This window comes from Podarcis bocagei, assembly GCF_964188305.1.
Source record: "Podarcis bocagei genome assembly, chromosome: 2".
Lineage (NCBI taxonomy): Eukaryota > Metazoa > Chordata > Lepidosauria > Squamata > Lacertidae > Podarcis > Podarcis bocagei.
The window spans coordinates 117787952-117798314 of NC_138126.1; the positions used below are offsets into that span (position 1 = coordinate 117787952).

At 48.9% G+C, this 10363-nt stretch overlaps 1 long non-coding RNA gene across 1 annotated transcript; it reads left to right on the plus strand.

Moving 5' to 3' along the window:
- Positions 1–7201: 7201 nt before the first annotated feature.
- On the plus strand, positions 7202–7941 carry LOC308580282. Its single transcript, XR_014004781.1, has 2 exons — positions 7202–7357; positions 7645–7941. It is a non-coding gene; the product is annotated as an uncharacterized lncRNA (long non-coding RNA).
- The last annotated feature ends 2422 nt before the right edge of the window (positions 7942–10363 follow it).

The window sequence follows — 10363 nt, forward strand, 5'->3', positions numbered from 1 at the left end:
CCAGGGTACCTCTGATAAGCCCAATTGCTAAAACTTCCCACAGATGAGAAGGAGCCTTTGATCTCTCTGAAGTTACCTCATCCCTTATGCAGGCTGTTTGTCAGGAGGCAAAGGAAAAGATAATGGAATGGATGCAAACGGACAAAGAGCGCAGGAGACACAGCGTCCCCTGAATAAAGAAACATTCTGCAATTTACCTGTGGCCGGACTGGCTGCTGCTGTGACCTGATTAAACCTAACACAACACAGATGTGTTGGGGTCAATGGGATCTTCCCTAGGACAGGGAATGGGGACCCTGGGACCCTTCAGATGTTCCTGGATCTCATAATGCCTGACCATTGGTCCTGCAGGCTGGGGGTGATGGGAGTTGAGAGCAAAGCAATAGGGTTCCCAACTTTTGCTCTACGGGAGCCTCTAGGGGCCAAAAAGCAGCCAGGTGCAAATCAACTACACTGGGGCAATGGATGCCTGGACAGTTAAGTCCAGTCAAAGGCGACTATGGGGTTGCGGCACTCATCACTGCTTTCAGGCCGAGGGAGCCAACGTTTGTCCACAGACAGCTTTCCGGGCCATGTGGCCAGCGGGACTAAACCGCTTATGGTGCAACGGGACACAATGATGGAAACCTAAAAAGGTAAAGGTAAAGGGACCCCTGACCATTAGGTCCAGTCGTGGCCAACTCTGGTGTTGCGGTGCTCATCTCGCTTTATTGGCCGAAGGAGCCAGCGTACAGCTTCTGGATCATGTGGCCAGCATGACTAAGCCACTTCTGGCAAACCAGAGCAGCGCACGGAAACGCCATTTACCTTCCCGCCAGAGAAGATACCTATTTATCTTCTTGCACTTTGAAGTGCTTTCGAACTGCTAGGTTGGCAGGGACCGAGCAACGGGAGCTCACCCCGTCGCGGGGATTCGAACCACCGACCTTCTGATCGGCAACTCCTGGGCTCTGTGGTTTAACCCACAGTGCCACCTACGTCCCTATGGAAACCTAAGCGCATGAAAATGTTGTTTACCTTCCCACTGCAGCGGTGCCTATTTATCTACTTGCACTGGCATGCTGTCGAAATGCTAGGTTGGAAGAAGCTGGGATAGAGCAACAGGAGCTCACCCCGTCGCGGGGATTCGAACCGCTGACCTTCTGATCGGCAAGTCCAAGAGGCTCAGTGGTTTAGACCACAGTGCCACCCACGTCCCACTTACGAGGCTCAAAGGGTCAGAGCCCCATGTTCATATATCCAATTGTGAGGGGGGAAATTGAGAGGTTACACAGAGAGAAAGTAAGGGTCAGTCAGTGAGCTTCATAACTGGTGGGATTTTGAACCCAAAACCCTAGACCAGGCACAGGGAACCTTTAGCTCACCTGATGTGGCTGGACTACAACTCCCATCAGCCATGGCTATTGACCATGCTGGCCAGGGTTGATTGGAGATGTAGTTCAGTAACATCTGGAAGCCCAAAGGTTCCTAACCCTGGTTTATTCCAACAACTCACCAAGGTCTTGTCGTTCTTTCCCAGCCCTGTCAGCTGCAACCTGTTTAACTGGAGATGTTGAATGAACTTTTGGATGCAAACAATGTGCTCTGTCACTAATCTATGGCTCCTCCTAGCCAGAGGTAAAATTTGGTCAATGGGCCACCCAAGGCTTGCCACTGAAGATCTGGCCCGAATTTGAACTTTTGCAACCTGGTTGGTAAAAGGGACATGGGTGGTGCTGTGGGTTAAACCACAGAGCCTAGGACTTGCCGATCAGAAGGTCGGCGGTTCGAAACCCCACGACGGGGTGAGCTCCCATTGCTTGGTCCCTGCTCCTGCCAACCTAGCAGTTCGAAAGCACATCAAAGTGCATGTAGATAAATAGGTACCACTCCGGTGGGAAGGTAAACGGCGTTTCCGTGCACTGCTCTAGTTTGCCAGAAGCGGCTTAGTCATGCTGGCCACATGACCCAAAAGCTGTACGCCAGCTCCCTCAGCCAATAAAGCGAGATGAGCGCTGGAACCCCAGAGTCGGTCACGACTGGACCTAATGGTCAGGGGCCCCTTTACCTTTACCTTTAACCCGGTTGGCTCCAGTGAAGCCTATGGCCTTATCAATGAGTGTAAGAAAGCCAGCCCCCGACTATAGTAATTTCCATTTCTAATTTATTTCTGGCCCCCACTGAATTGCCGTACCACACAATTTACCATGTGGAGGTGGGAGGGTGTCAGAAGAAGCATCTAGGAACAACTAATTAGCAAATATAAATGGGTGATGTAAGGTGGAGCAAATCAAGCATTATGGGGATGGTGGGCTAATGAGTAGGAGGAGGGTTTTCTCTGACAGATAATATTTAATGCTGTAAAGGAAAACATAATCCTCAGCCACCCAGGTGGTGATTCATTTAAAAAAAAACAGAAAGAGAGAGAGAGAGAGAGAGAGAGAGAGAGAGAGAGAGAGAGAGACTAAAAATAAGTTTGATACAACAGCAGCTCATCTGTTCTCCAGTTGGCTAGAGCACGTGATCAAAAAACAGATAGTGTCAGTGTCTGTTACAATCTGAATTGCACATGGGATACCATTGATTTAGCTCGCATGATTGAGAACCAAGTTCAGTGTGAATAATGTACAAATGATGCAGACAAGTAGTCGGGGGATTGGCATGTTGGATTCTGTGGCTAGAAAACAAGAATCTCTGAAGATGGAAGGTGCCGTTGCCAATCACGAGCTTCTCCCTTGAACCGCAAGCACAGAATGTGCTCAGTTTCTAGCGTTAAGTCAAAGTTAAGAGGGGCGCGGGTGGCGCTGTGGGTTAACCACAGAGCCTAAGGCTTGCCAATCAGAAGGTCAGAGATTCGAATCCCCGCGGCGGGGTGGGCTCCCATTGCTCGGTCCCAGCTCCTACCAACCTAGCAGTTCAAAAGCACATCAAAAGTGCAAGTAGATAAATAGGTACCGCTCCAGCGGGAAGGTAAACGGTGTTTCCGTGCGCTGCTCTGGTTCGCCAGAAGCAGCTTAGTCATGCTGGCCACATGACCCAGAAGCTGTATGCCGGCTCCCTCAGCCAATAAAGCGAGATGAGCGCCGCAACCCCAGAGTCGGCCACGACTGGACCTAATGGTCAGGAGTCCCTTTACCTTTTACACACAGGAAAACCCCCACTATAAATATGTCACAAATTAGATCATTAGAACAAAAGGGGGAGACCCTATGTAAAATCACCTAGAAAAGTTTTCTGCTCTGCAGCGCCATCTGGTGTCACACTGTTATAACGCATATAAAATGTTTTTTCTTTACTAATGTAGCTGAGTCCCCAGTCTCCTTTTTTCCAGACTAACATACCCAACTCCCTCAACTGTTCCTCATAAGGCTTGGTTTCCAGAGGATGTCCTTGCATACGTATAGCATTCTACGTTTGGCTCGTTTGGTTTCCAGTGGGCTTCAGAAGCAGGCTTGCCAGCTCTTCCAATTTGGCAGAGAGATACTAGCTGTTAAGGCTAATGACCTTCCCTTCTGCTTTCACTGTTGTTTCCTAAGCAATGTTATTGCCAATTAAGCTAAATTGCCCCCAAGGTTGAGCTAGGCTTACTAGATCAAAGCAAAAAAAAAAAGAGAGAGAGACAAAAAACACCCAGTCCAGTTTGCTAACAAGCACTTCAGCTAGTTCTCATTTTAAGATTCCTAAAAACCAATTTTTAGGGGAAGAGTCGTGACTCAGCGACAGAGCAAATGCTTTGCATGCAGAAGGTCCCGAGTATAATCCTGCATTTCCAGTCAGAAGAAACAGGCTATGTGAATATACTGTACAGGTGCTGGATCATTGCAGCCTGTCAAAGTAGACAATACTATTCAAATTTGGCCACTTACCTGACCTGGGATGTTTCCACGCCATGGGCATAGCCAAGGAAGGGGGGCAGGGAGGGGCAACCCCCCAAAAAATCATAATCATCAACAACAAAAAACATAGCTAACTGAGGTTCTGTCCCCCCAACAAAAGGCCTGCCCCCCTTGCAGTGGCGTAGCGTGGGTTGTCAGCACCCGGGGCAAGGCAAGTAATTTGCGCCCCCTAACCCGTGGATTTGCGCCCCCTAACCCTAACCCCCAGATGTTGCGCCCGGTGCGGCCGGCTCCCCCCACGCTACGCCACTGCCCCCTTGACAAAAATCCTGGCTACATCCATGTTCCAGGTGCACCAGCTCTAGGAGGGAGAGGGGTCATCGGCCCCCTCAACACTCCTTAGCAGGGGGCTCAGCTCCCGGAATATTGAGGGGGCAGAGGAGGCCGAACCACCAAGCCGAGTGCAGCTCAACATCAATGGCAGGCTCCTTCTGGGCGCGCGAGAGGAGGAGCCACAGCCATTGATGCTGGGCAGTGCTGGGCAAGGCCCCCTCCCAATGACAAGTGTGTGTGATGTCACAGCTGCGCGACACACATTGCACATGTGACGTCACCAGACACTGTGCCACTGGACCTCCACCAATCTTTGGTCCTCTGTACGTTTCTGTTGCCTGTATTTTTTGAGCTCTTAGCTGACACTTAAGAGCTCTCGAGCTCCTCAGGTTTAGCAAAGCTTCTTTAGGAATCTGCTTTATACTGGGTCATCTCACTAGCCCACCTTGATCTGACTGCCATTGGCTCTCCAGGTTTCCAGACCAATGACATTCCTAGCCTTACCTGGAGATGTCGGGGATTGGACTAGGAACCTTCTGCATGCAAGGGAGTGGGTGGTGCTGTGGTCTAAACCATGGAGCCTCTTGGGCCTGCCAATCAGAAGGTCAGCGGTTCAAATCCCCATAACAGAGTGAGCTCCCGTTGCTGTGTCCCAGCTCCTGCCAACCTAGCAGTTCAAAAGCACACCAGTGCAAGTAGATAAATAGGTACTGCCGTGATGGAAAAGTAAGCAGTGTTTCCGTCACGGTGTTCTGCTGCGTCAGAAGCGGTTTAGTCATGCTGGCCACATGACCTAGAAAGTTGTCTGTGGACAAACACCGGCTCCCTTGGCCTGAAAGCAAGATGTTGTTGTTGTTGTTGTTGTTGTTGTTGTTGTTGTTGTTGTTGTTGTTGTTAATTATTATTATTTGTACCCTGCCCATCTGGCTGGGTCTCCCCAGCCACTCTGGGTGGCTTCCAACAAAGATTAAAGATACATTAAAATGTCACACATTAAAAACTTCCCCGAACAGGGCTGCCTTCAGATGTCTTCTAAATGGCAGGTAGTTGTTTATCTCTTTGGCATCTGATGGGAGGGCGTTCCACAGGGTGGGTGCCACTACCGAGAAGGCCCTCTGCCTGGTTCCCTGTAGCTTTGCTTCTCGCAGTGAGGGAACCACCAGAAGGCCCTCAGCCCTGGACCTCAGCATCCGGGCAGAACAATGAGGGTGGAGATGCTCCTTCAGGTATACTGGGTGGAGGCTGTTTAGGGCTTTAAAGGTCAGCACCAACACTTTGAATTGTGCTCGGAAACGTACTGGGAGCCAATGTAGGTCTTTCAAGACCGGTGTTATGTGGTCTTGGTGGCCACTCCCAGCCACCAGTCTAGCTGGAGATGAGTGCTGCAACCCCATAGTCACCTTTGACTGGACTTAACCGTCCAGGGGTCCTTTACCTTTACTTCTACCTTGCATGCAAGGCAGCTGCTAAGCTATGGCCCTTTCTTAACGAGCTGCTCCTATTAAGACTTAATAAAGTTGCAAGCACCAAGAGAACTACCTCTAGCTCCTACGTTTATTGTTCTAGCCCAGGGCCGTGACAAACCCTCAGCAACAGTATCAACAAAACAATGGATGTTGGTATCCAGAACAATATAGAACATCCATACAAACCAACATCCATTATTCCTTCCAGTAGCACCTTAAAGACCAACTAAGTTGCCAGATCCTTCTATATAGTGAGAAGCTGCTGAATTGCAACTCATTACCAAACTTAAAACCATGGAGAGACCTGGTCTGAACAAAGACATTTTTCTTATTATACATGACTAAGCCATTTCTCACCTTCTCACCTCTTGCCTTTTCCTGTAAGACCTATTGCAGTCATTAAGAGTCGTCAACAGGCTCATCTCAGCTATCTGCCAATCTCCCATTCCCACCACCCTTCTGAGTAATACCCCTCCCCACCTTCTCACTATATAGAAGGATCTGGCAACTTCTGTTTCAGTGTATCTGAAGAAGTGTGCATGCACACGAAAGCTCATACCAAGAACTAACTTAGTTGGTCTTTAAGGTGCTACTGGAAGGAATTTTTTATTTTGACTATGGCAGACCAACACGGCTACCTATCTGTAACAACATCCATTATGTGAAAGAAAATACCAGAGGCACCAAGAAGCTTAAATCTAGCTTGGTTTCCGATTAAACCTCAAAATTTATAGTGATGTAAGTTAACTTCTTTTTCCTGACCTTCTTCCCACCTTTTTTTTTTTTTTGCAGCCAGTGTATAGAGGGCCCCTCCATGCGTTACAAAGCTATCATTGTCATTCAGAAGAAACCGAGCCATTTATGCCTGCTTGCTTGTGTGAACAAGGGTTTCAGAAAGTGATCTCTGGGGTCTTTATCTAAGGGGCAGACTAACAGATAATGAGCGATGTTTTCCCTCTGGAACTGCTCATATTGCTCCTCTACCTAATTAAAGAATGAACCTAGGAATTACAGCGCAGAACAATACAGTGGTACCTCAGGTTAAGTACTTAATTTGTTCCGGAGGTCCGTTCTTAACCTGAAACTGTTCTTAACCTGAAGCACCACTTTAGCTAAGGGGGCCTCCTGCTGCCGCCACGCCGCAGGAGCACGATTTCTGTTCTCATCCTGTAGCAAAGTTCTTAACCCGAGGTACTATTTCTGGGTTAGCGGAGTCTGTAACCTGAAGCGTCTGTAACCTGAAGCGTATGTAACCTGAGGTACCACTGTATTTCGGGCCACAGTTCAGTGCCGAAACATGGACCATCTTACTTTCCAATTTTAGGAAAATATGTTCATTTATCTACAAAAATGCATGGAATAAAACCATGCAAATAATAAAAAATTCTGGCCTGATTTTACTGGCTTTGCTGTCATTATAGATGTGGTGGGGAAAGGGTTTGGGAACTCTCCGATTGGAGAGGGGTGCCAAATCTTCTGAAGATTTTCATGGGTTGGCTTCGGCTGATCATCCCGCTGAAAAAACTGCCTGCCCACCAAACTTGCAGTCCTGACATCCGTTGTTTTTTTTAACCTAGGTGTCGTTGCCCAACACCAAGTCCAACGTGTCACCCCCAATATCGTATTGACCGGTGATGGCCTGTTGCCATGGCAATTGCTGTCAAGAACCTGAACTGGCCAGAAGGCTAACCACTCTGTTTGAAGCATCATTCAGAGGCCCAGTGGATTCAGTTCTTGCGCTAAGTGAGACGGGCTCTTGGAAAGCATTAGCGAGAGAGGGAGGCGAGAGGCTCCCAGCCCTTTGGGGACAGGAAACAAGCAGTCTCTGCAGCTTTACTCCCGCTTTGTTTTTTTGATCTCGCAAGTAACATTTCAGCCTCTCGCTGTTCAGCTCGCTGGAGCCGGCACAGGGCTGTGGGGCCCCCAGGAGGGCCGCGAATCAAATATTCCTTCTCTACTCTGGCAGCGATATTGCCAATGACAGCAAATGCATTGCTCTAATCTTTTCCCATTTTACTCATCTGCTACAGGATCTGACCTCCCTTAACAGCTTTGAAGGCTGTGCCAAGCAGAGGCGGCAGCAGGGCTGGCTGAGAACAGAGGCCCAGGAACAGCTGCCAACGCATGGAGGAGACGAAGGATTCCCTCAGCAACAGCCTCACACACCCCAGCCCTATGGCTCTAGGTTTTCTGCTCAGTCAACGAGTTAAATTTGTGCTCATTGAAATGGCTGAACTCAGAGATAGCCATTTGGCCACTGGTCAGCTCCATCTGGCCACAATATTTTTTTTCCTTTTTTGTCTAGTCCATAAAAATCTGGAGTTTTGCGGGACGTCTGACTCCGTATTGCGGCAGCCATGTCTTCCTTTTATTAGGAGCCTCCTTCCCCAAACCTAGCCTCTAGACACTCTGTAAGGTAAAGGTAAAGAGACCCCTGACTGTTAGGTCCAGTCGCGGACGACTCTGGGGTTGTGGCGCTCATCTCGTTTTATTGGCCGAGGGAGCCGGCGTACAGCTTCCGGGTCATGTGGCCAGCATGACTAAGCCGCTTCTGGCGAACCAGAGCAGCGCATGGAAACGCCATTTACCTTCCCGCCGTAGCGGTACCTATTTATCTACTTGCACTTTGATGTGCTTTCGAACTGCTAGGTTGGCAGGAGCAGGGACCGAGCAACGGGAGCTCACCCCGTTGTGGGGATTCAAACCACCAACCTTCTGATCGGCAAGCCCTAGGCTCTGTGGGTTAACCCACAGTGCCACCCGCGTCCCATAGACACTCTGTACTAGATGCTAGAAGAGATGAGGTATAGGTATAGTCTTCTTCTGCAGGAAGTGCTGGCAACCCACGCTATACCACTGTGGGCAGTCACTGAAGACCAGTTCCTCCCAAAGTGGGCGATACTGCCCCCTGGGGGGCTCTGGAATGATCCAGGGGGCGGTAGTAGCCTTGAATGCAATTGGGGGGCATTGAATAAAAATAAGGGGATGGTGGGAGGATAAACAAAGAAGAGAAGAGAGTTTTGAAAAACTGTTCATACATGTTTCATCTGCTGTGTAATGGTGCTTACCGCCAGCTTGGGCACCTCCACTAAATCGGGCAGTCATGCTGGAGGTGAGGGTTTTGTTCCGGCCTTGGGTGAACCCTTTTCAGCTTCACCCATCCTGTGGCTGCAGTGCTGGTCCCACCCCTGGGACAGATCAGACTGAGATGGCAGGCTTCACTCTGGTCCACCCCACGGGTTTTTAAGTCTGGGGCCTAGCAGATCTCCAGGGGGGCAATTGAGTCATATTTTTTTCTGAAAAGGGCGCAGTAGGCCAAATAGGTTTGGGAAGCTCTGGTGTAGACTATAGGTAGGTAAAGGTAAAGGACCCCTGGACAGCTAAGTCCAGTCAAAGGCAACTATGGGGTTGTGGTGCTCATTTCGCTTTCAGGCTGAGGGAGCCGGCGTTTGCTCACAGACAGCTTTCTGGGTCATGTGGCCAGGACTAAACCGCTTCTGGCATAATGGGATACCATGATGGAAACCAGAGCGCACAGAAATGCCGTTTACCTTCCCGCTGCAGCGGTACCTATTTATCTACTTGCACTGGCGTGCTTTCGAACTGCTAGGTTGGCAGAAGCTGGCACAGATCAACGGCAGCTCACCCCGTTATGGGGATTTGAACCGCCAACCTTCTGATCAGCAAGCCCAAGAAGCTCAGTGGTTTAGACCACAGCGCCACCCATGTCCCCTGTCTGTATAGTGTAGAGACTATGCATAGCTAGACAAACCAATGACCTTATTCAGTGTAAGGCAGCTTCCTAAGTTCCCATGTATGATGAACCCTGCTGCCCAAGTTCCTGATGCCCCCCCATTAGATGCCCCCCAAATGTCACCTTGTGGCAGCTTTAGATCATTATTTCTCAGCCACATATATAACGGGGGGCATCATATAATGGTTATGTGAACCTTCCCTAAGTGGCAGTGGATGTATGTCTCTCCCACACTCAGCCCAGTGACCCCCCCCCCCACTGGTTAAGAGCCCATTGAAAGCAGACTTAGCAGATCCACGCCATGTACTGAAGAATTGTGATGTTTTTCCCATATGTCTTCCTTGCAACTCAGTCTATATATACACACACAAACACACAGAGAGAGAACAAGTAGACCCTAGAGCTTAAAAGAGCACTGTCAAATGCTAAGTAATTATATATGAAAAATAAGTGAATGACAAAACAGAGGGAGATGTAAAACCGTGTAGCTTAATGTTTGGGCTTCTGCCTTCTTTGTGTTACTGAGAAAGGCAGAAGCCAAAATGTTTCAACTAAGCATTTTTTTTAAAAAAAAGAAATTTCTGTTTCGTGATTATATCTATATTCACGCTAGGAAACAGGTCTCTTCAGGGACAGATGGGCAAATGAATGCATATGGAAATATGAGAGGTGGGATACCATATTGAATGGAGCTTTTTGGAAAGGCAGAACGTATTGGAAGTGGTAGCTGTTACCCGTTGCCACTTCCCATGATGTCATGCATTCGGGTTTTCTTCCTTCGCGCTCCTGGTCTAATGGGTGATCTCTCTCGCGCAGCCCAGAAAGCAACAGCAGTCTTATGCGCTGATTTCAGAAAGCCTAGATTAATTCATTGAATACAAACATGTGGCAGCATTCTGGCTGGGGTTGCCAACTGTTTCCTGGCAGGACTCCCGAGCCTATAACTGCTGCCTAATAAGCACAGATTCAGCAGATGAAGCATGCTGCCTATCGTT